Below are 8,565 nucleotides of genomic sequence, written 5' to 3' on the forward strand. Positions count from 1 at the left end.
CCATCTGCTGGCGGTATTGAATAAGCATTGCTGCACTGATGGGGTATGCATTAGACGAAAAAAAAGAAGAAAAAGAAGAATAATACGCCCAGAAAAGAGGCGAAAAGGAGAAAAACGTAAAAAAACGTGAAAAAAAAGTAAGAGGAAGAGAAGGGAAAAAAAGGTGGAAATGGGTTTAAAAGTGATTTCGGCGGAGAAATATATATATATATATATATATATATATATATATACGCGCACACACACACATATATATAAACGTATTCTCCGTTGAGATATTGCAGCCGCTGCTGTGTCCAGGCCCAGGAGCCTTAGCACTGTGCTGTGATGTCACTCAATACCACTGACATCACTAGGTGTAAACAACATCTCTCCTTTGCTGTGTATGTGACTATGGAGCTGTTTGGTGATGTCGTCTATTATGGCCTTCATAGAAGCAACAGGAGATTGTTGCATCCATCTTGAACCCTCAGAACTACAGTGCTATGATGTCACTCACTTCCACAGGCCTTGCAGAGTGTAAACAACAACAACCCAGCTTTGTTGTGTATGTAACCATAGGGATTTGTGATGTCACCTAGAACCTTCACAGCAGCGACAGCTTTATGAGGAGCATCAGCACTGCTCTGCCTGAGCAGAACCATCACCGCCATAGGTTGTCAAATAACCCGGATTTAACCCACACAGGTAAGTCCAATGGGGTGCAGGCATGTCCTCTATGCTTACAGCTTCCCGTGGGTGTTGGTTTGATACCGTTTGGGGACAGCCAAGGAGGCATCTGCAGGCAACAAAGGTAGGTGTGTGCTTGTGTGTGTGTTTCCTATGCAGATCCTAAGCCCAGTGTCACATGCAAGTAGGAGGAGTAAGAAGGGTTCCTGGCAAATCCGGGTTATGGATTGCATTTAAAAAGGCCCCGTGGGAGTGCAATGGGCCCCTGTCTTGCTGCTTAGCAATAATGGTATGGGTTTAGGTTCTGCTGTGTGTACTGGTGGTTGACTGCCCCCCAGCCCAGAGTGTGCATGGAAAATTGTCTGGCAGCCTCCCTGACAGCAAGCAGTGATAGTGCCCATGAAGGGGACCTTGTTGGGCCCGCCCCTTTCACGGTTATCGCTTCTCGGCCTTTTGGCTAAGATCAAGTGTAGTATCTGTTCTTATCAGTTTAATATCTGATACGTCCCCTATCTGGGGACCATATATTAAATGGATTTTTGAGAACGGGGGCCGATTTCGAAGCTTGCTTCCGTCGCCCTATGCATTGACCCGATATGGCAGTATCTTCGGGTACAGTGCACCACCCCCTTACAGGGTTAAAAAGAAAGATTCCTACTTTCATTGCTACCTGCTTGCTGGCTAGCCAGCTAGCCAGCCCTGTGGGCCTTGCTGCTGCAGCCAAAAAACAAAAGGTGGTGCTGCTGCTGCTGCTTCTGCTTGTGTCTGGCCGCTGTTGGAGCGTCCAGGCACAGGACTTCTGCTGCTGCTGACTAAATGGCCTCCTTAATTGGATCATTTGAGTAGCCAGCACACCTGTGCAGGTAGGGCATGACATGATAGGCAGCTGCCTTGATAGCGGGTGGGTGCTGAATGTTCCTAATTGACAAAATAAGATTAATGCTTATGAAGAAATATAAAATCTCATCCCTTCCCCAATATCGCGCCACACCCCTACCCCTTAATTCCCTGGTTGAACTTGATGGACATATGTCTTTTTTCGACCGTACTAACTATGTAACTATGTAACATAACATGGGGGGGGGGGGGGTCTCCTGGCTGTTCACACAGGTGTGTCATTGCTGTACATTGACCATGCATTGCTTCTGTGGTATTGCAAAGGCAAAGACAAATGCTTCCAGCCATCCATTGCACTAATGGATTGGTCATCAGCTGGCTGTCTATGTCCCGCATCAATATAGACCAAAGTACAGAGGGTTAGGCTATGCTATTGTGCACCTACCTGATGCATCAGAAGGTGCGAGGCCCTTGCTAAATTCTGTGCACAGACTTTGAGATCTATACTTTAGACTGTATCTAAACCTGCTCCAACATGGACTGACATTCTGGCCTACTTTCAGCCGATGCGACTTGTCTGTCGCTGAACAGTCGCTTTTTATGTATTCAGCACCTATGTATAATGTTGTAAAAATGCTCTAGAAGCTAAAGTCGCAGAAATGTCACACATATTTGGCCTGCAACTTTCTGTGCGACAAATTCAGACAGGAAAAATCAGTATAAATCCTTAGAAAATTATCCCCCAGTGTCTCCATCTGCTGGCGGTATTGAATAAGCATTGCTGCACTGATGGGGTATGCATTAGACGAAAAAAAAGAAGAAAAAGAAGAATAATACGCCCAGAAAAGAGGCGAAAAGGAGAAAAACGTAAAAAAACGTGAAAAAAAAGTAAGAGGAAGAGAAGGGAAAAAAAGGTGGAAATGGGTTTAAAAGTGATTTCGGCGGAGAAATATATATATATATATATATATATATATATATATATATATATATATACGCGCACACACACACATATATATAAACGTATTCTCCGTTGAGATATTGCAGCCGCTGCTGTGTCCAGGCCCAGGAGCCTTAGCACTGTGCTGTGATGTCACTCAATACCACTGACATCACTAGGTGTAAACAACATCTCTCCTTTGCTGTGTATGTGACTATGGAGCTGTTTGGTGATGTCGTCTATTATGGCCTTCATAGAAGCAACAGGAGATTGTTGCATCCATCTAGAACCCTCAGAACTACAGTGCTATGATGTCACTCACTTCCACAGGCCTTGCAGAGTGTAAACAACAACAACCCAGCTTTGTTGTGTATGTAACCATAGGGATTTGTGATGTCACCTAGAACCTTCACAGCAGCGACAGCTTTATGAGGAGCATCAGCACTGCTCTGCCTGAGCAGAACCATCACCGCCATAGGTTGTCAAATAACCCGGATTTAACCCACACAGGTAAGTCCAATGGGGTGCAGGCATGTCCTCTATGCTTACAGCTTCCCGTGGGTGTTGGTTTGATACCGTTTGGGGACAGCCAAGGAGGCATCTGCAGGCAACAAAGGTAGGTGTGTGCTTGTGTGTGTGTTTCCTATGCAGATCCTAAGCCCAGTGTCACATGCAAGTAGGAGGAGTAAGAAGGGTTCCTGGCAAATCCGGGTTATGGATTGCATTTAAAAAGGCCCCGTGGGAGTGCAATGGGCCCCTGTCTTGCTGCTTAGCAATAATGGTATGGGTTTAGGTTCTGCTGTGTGTACTGGTGGTTGACTGCCCCCCAGCCCAGAGTGTGCATGGAAAATTGTCTGGCAGCCTCCCTGACAGCAAGCAGTGATAGTGCCCATGAAGGGGACCTTGTTGGGCCCGCCCCTTTCACGGTTATCGCTTCTCGGCCTTTTGGCTAAGATCAAGTGTAGTATCTGTTCTTATCAGTTTAATATCTGATACGTCCCCTATCTGGGGACCATATATTAAATGGATTTTTGAGAACGGGGGCCGATTTCGAAGCTTGCTTCCGTCGCCCTATGCATTGACCCGATATGGCAGTATCTTCGGGTACAGTGCACCACCCCCTTACAGGGTTAAAAAGAAAGATTCCTACTTTCATTGCTACCTGCTTGCTGGCTAGCCAGCTAGCCAGCCCTGTGGGCCTTGCTGCTGCAGCCAAAAAACAAAAGGTGGTGCTGCTGCTGCTGCTTCTGCTTGTGTCTGGCCGCTGTTGGAGCGTCCAGGCACAGGACTTCTGCTGCTGCTGACTAAATGGCCTCCTTAATTGGATCATTTGAGTAGCCAGCACACCTGTGCAGGTAGGGCATGACATGATAGGCAGCTGCCTTGATAGCGGGTGGGTGCTGAATGTTCCTAATTGACAAAATAAGATTAATGCTTATGAAGAAATATAAAATCTCATCCCTTCCCCAATATCGCGCCACACCCCTACCCCTTAATTCCCTGGTTGAACTTGATGGACATATGTCTTTTTTCGACCGTACTAACTATGTAACTATGTAACATAACATGGGGGGGGTCTCCTGGCTGTTCACACAGGTGTGTCATTGCTGTACATTGACCATGCATTGCTTCTGTGGTATTGCAAAGGCAAAGACAAATGCTTCCAGCCATCCATTGCACTAATGGATTGGTCATCAGCTGGCTGTCTATGTCCCGCATCAATATAGACCAAAGTACAGAGGGTTAGGCTATGCTATTGTGCACCTACCTGATGCATCAGAAGGTGCGAGGCCCTTGCTAAATTCTGTGCACAGACTTTGAGATCTATACTTTAGACTGTATCTAAACCTGCTCCAACATGGACTGACATTCTGGCCTACTTTCAGCCGATGCGACTTGTCTGTCGCTGAACAGTCGCTTTTTATGTATTCAGCACCTATGTATAATGTTGTAAAAATGCTCTAGAAGCTAAAGTCGCAGAAATGTCACACATATTTGGCCTGCAACTTTCTGTGCGACAAATTCAGACAGGAAAAATCAGTATAAATCCTTAGAAAATTATCCCCCAGTGTCTCCATCTGCTGGCGGTATTGAATAAGCATTGCTGCACTGATGGGGTATGCATTAGACGAAAAAAAAGAAGAAAAAGAAGAATAATACGCCCAGAAAAGAGGCGAAAAGGAGAAAAACGTAAAAAAACGTGAAAAAAAAGTAAGAGGAAGAGAAGGGAAAAAAAGGTGGAAATGGGTTTAAAAGTGATTTCGGCGGAGAATATATATATATATATATATATATATATATATATATATATATATACGCGCACACACACACATATATATAAACGTATTCTCCGTTGAGATATTGCAGCCGCTGCTGTGTCCAGGCCCAGGAGCCTTAGCACTTTGCTGTGATGTCACTCAATACCACTGACATCACTAGGTGTAAACAACATCTCTCCTTTGCTGTGTATGTGACTATGGAGCTGTTTGGTGATGTCGTCTATTATGGCCTTCATAGAAGCAACAGGAGATTGTTGCATCCATCTAGAACCCTCAGAACTACAGTGCTATGATGTCACTCACTTCCACAGGCCTTGCAGAGTGTAAACAACAACAACCCAGCTTTGTTGTGTATGTAACCATAGGGATTTGTGATGTCACCTAGAACCTTCACAGCAGCGACAGCTTTATGAGGAGCATCAGCACTGCTCTGCCTGAGCAGAACCATCACCGCCATAGGTTGTCAAATAACCCGGATTTAACCCACACAGGTAAGTCCAATGGGGTGCAGGCATGTCCTCTATGCTTACAGCTTCCCGTGGGTGTTGGTTTGATACCGTTTGGGGACAGCCAAGGAGGCATCTGCAGGCAACAAAGGTAGGTGTGTGCTTGTGTGTGTGTTTCCTATGCAGATCCTAAGCCCAGTGTCACATGCAAGTAGGAGGAGTAAGAAGGGTTCCTGGCAAATCCGGGTTATGGATTGCATTTAAAAAGGCCCCGTGGGAGTGCAATGGGCCCCTGTCTTGCTGCTTAGCAATAATGGTATGGGTTTAGGTTCTGCTGTGTGTACTGGTGGTTGACTGCCCCCCAGCCCAGAGTGTGCATGGAAAATTGTCTGGCAGCCTCCCTGACAGCAAGCAGTGATAGTGCCCATGAAGGGGACCTTGTTGGGCCCGCCCCTTTCACGGTTATCGCTTCTCGGCCTTTTGGCTAAGATCAAGTGTAGTATCTGTTCTTATCAGTTTAATATCTGATACGTCCCCTATCTGGGGACCATATATTAAATGGATTTTTGAGAACGGGGGCCGGTTTCGAAGCTTGCTTCCGTCGCCCTATGCATTGACCCGATATGGCAGTATCTTCGGGTACAGTGCACCACCCCCTTACAGGGTTAAAAAGAAAGATTCCTACTTTCATTGCTACCTGCTTGCTGGCTAGCCAGCTAGCCAGCCCTGTGGGCCTTGCTGCTGCAGCCAAAAAACAAAAGGTGGTGCTGCTGCTGCTGCTTCTGCTTGTGTCTGGCCGCTGTTGGAGCGTCCAGGCACAGGACTTCTGCTGCTGCTGACTAAATGGCCTCCTTAATTGGATCATTTGAGTAGCCAGCACACCTGTGCAGGTAGGGCATGACATGATAGGCAGCTGCCTTGATAGCGGGTGGGTGCTGAATGTTCCTAATTGACAAAATAAGATTAATGCTTATGAAGAAATATAAAATCTCATCCCTTCCCCAATATCGCGCCACACCCCTACCCCTTAATTCCCTGGTTGAACTTGATGGACATATGTCTTTTTTCGACCGTACTAACTATGTAACTATGTAACATAACATGGGGGGGGTCTCCTGGCTGTTCACACAGGTGTGTCATTGCTGTACATTGACCATGCATTGCTTCTGTGGTATTGCAAAGGCAAAGACAAATGCTTCCAGCCATCCATTGCACTAATGGATTGGTCATCAGCTGGCTGTCTATGTCCCGCATCAATATAGACCAAAGTACAGAGGGTTAGGCTATGCTATTGTGCACCTACCTGATGCATCAGAAGGTGCGAGGCCCTTGCTAAATTCTGTGCACAGACTTTGAGATCTATACTTTAGACTGTATCTAAACCTGCTCCAACATGGACTGACATTCTGGCCTACTTTCAGCCGATGCGACTTGTCTGTCGCTGAACAGTCGCTTTTTATGTATTCAGCACCTATGTATAATGTTGTAAAAATGCTCTAGAAGCTAAAGTCGCAGAAATGTCACACATATTTGGCCTGCAACTTTCTGTGCGACAAATTCAGACAGGAAAAATCAGTATAAATCCTTAGAAAATTATCCCCCAGTGTCTCCATCTGCTGGCGGTATTGAATAAGCATTGCTGCACTGATGGGGTATGCATTAGACGAAAAAAAAGAAGAAAAAGAAGAATAATACGCCCAGAAAAGAGGCGAAAAGGAGAAAAACGTAAAAAAACGTGAAAAAAAAGTAAGAGGAAGAGAAGGGAAAAAAAGGTGGAAATGGGTTTAAAAGTGATTTCGGCGGAGAAATATATATATATATATATATATATATATATATATATATATATATACGCGCACACACACACATATATATAAACGTATTCTCCGTTGAGATATTGCAGCCGCTGCTGTGTCCAGGCCCAGGAGCCTTAGCACTGTGCTGTGATGTCACTCAATACCACTGACATCACTAGGTGTAAACAACATCTCTCCTTTGCTGTGTATGTGACTATGGAGCTGTTTGGTGATGTCGTCTATTATGGCCTTCATAGAAGCAACAGGAGATTGTTGCATCCATCTAGAACCCTCAGAACTACAGTGCTATGATGTCACTCACTTCCACAGGCCTTGCAGAGTGTAAACAACAACAACCCAGCTTTGTTGTGTATGTAACCATAGGGATTTGTGATGTCACCTAGAACCTTCACAGCAGCGACAGCTTTATGAGGAGCATCAGCACTGCTCTGCCTGAGCAGAACCATCACCGCCATAGGTTGTCAAATAACCCGGATTTAACCCACACAGGTAAGTCCAATGGGGTGCAGGCATGTCCTCTATGCTTACAGCTTCCCGTGGGTGTTGGTTTGATACCGTTTGGGGACAGCCAAGGAGGCATCTGCAGGCAACAAAGGTAGGTGTGTGCTTGTGTGTGTGTTTCCTATGCAGATCCTAAGCCCAGTGTCACATGCAAGTAGGAGGAGTAAGAAGGGTTCCTGGCAAATCCGGGTTATGGATTGCATTTAAAAAGGCCCCGTGGGAGTGCAATGGGCCCCTGTCTTGCTGCTTAGCAATAATGGTATGGGTTTAGGTTCTGCTGTGTGTACTGGTGGTTGACTGCCCCCCAGCCCAGAGTGTGCATGGAAAATTGTCTGGCAGCCTCCCTGACAGCAAGCAGTGATAGTGCCCATGAAGGGGACCTTGTTGGGCCCGCCCCTTTCACGGTTATCGCTTCTCGGCCTTTTGGCTAAGATCAAGTGTAGTATCTGTTCTTATCAGTTTAATATCTGATACGTCCCCTATCTGGGGACCATATATTAAATGGATTTTTGAGAACGGGGGCCGATTTCGAAGCTTGCTTCCGTCGCCCTATGCATTGACCCGATATGGCAGTATCTTCGGGTACAGTGCACCACCCCCTTACAGGGTTAAAAAGAAAGATTCCTACTTTCATTGCTACCTGCTTGCTGGCTAGCCAGCTAGCCAGCCCTGTGGGCCTTGCTGCTGCAGCCAAAAAACAAAAGGTGGTGCTGCTGCTGCTGCTTCTGCTTGTGTCTGGCCGCTGTTGGAGCGTCCAGGCACAGGACTTCTGCTGCTGCTGACTAAATGGCCTCCTTAATTGGATCATTTGAGTAGCCAGCACACCTGTGCAGGTAGGGCATGACATGATAGGCAGCTGCCTTGATAGCGGGTGGGTGCTGAATGTTCCTAATTGACAAAATAAGATTAATGCTTATGAAGAAATATAAAATCTCATCCCTTCCCCAATATCGCGCCACACCCCTACCCCTTAATTCCCTGGTTGAACTTGATGGACATATGTCTTTTTTCGACCGTACTAACTATGTAACTATGTAACATAACATGGGGGGGGTCTCCTGGCTGTTCACACAGGT

General features: G+C 46.1%; 4 non-coding genes across 4 annotated transcripts; all 4 read left to right on the forward strand.

Annotated features, from left to right (window-relative positions):
* Positions 1 to 1,106: 1,106 nt before the first annotated feature.
* LOC130321584 (U2 spliceosomal RNA) lies at positions 1,107 to 1,297 on the forward strand. Its single transcript, XR_008867280.1, has one exon. It is a non-coding gene; the product is annotated as a U2 spliceosomal RNA (small nuclear RNA).
* Positions 1,298 to 3,375: 2,078 nt separating this feature from the next.
* LOC130321586 (U2 spliceosomal RNA) lies at positions 3,376 to 3,566 on the forward strand. Its single transcript, XR_008867282.1, has one exon. It is a non-coding gene; the product is annotated as a U2 spliceosomal RNA (small nuclear RNA).
* Positions 3,567 to 5,635: 2,069 nt separating this feature from the next.
* On the forward strand, positions 5,636 to 5,826 carry LOC130321588 (U2 spliceosomal RNA). The gene has a single exon (XR_008867284.1). It is a non-coding gene; the product is annotated as a U2 spliceosomal RNA (small nuclear RNA).
* A 2,070-nt stretch (positions 5,827 to 7,896) lies between these two features.
* Positions 7,897 to 8,087, forward strand: LOC130321587 (U2 spliceosomal RNA). The gene has a single exon (XR_008867283.1). It is a non-coding gene; the product is annotated as a U2 spliceosomal RNA (small nuclear RNA).
* Positions 8,088 to 8,565: the final 478 nt, after the last annotated feature.

This window comes from Hyla sarda, unplaced genomic scaffold, assembly GCF_029499605.1.
Source record: "Hyla sarda isolate aHylSar1 unplaced genomic scaffold, aHylSar1.hap1 scaffold_2279, whole genome shotgun sequence".
Taxonomy (NCBI): Eukaryota; Metazoa; Chordata; class Amphibia; order Anura; family Hylidae; genus Hyla; species Hyla sarda.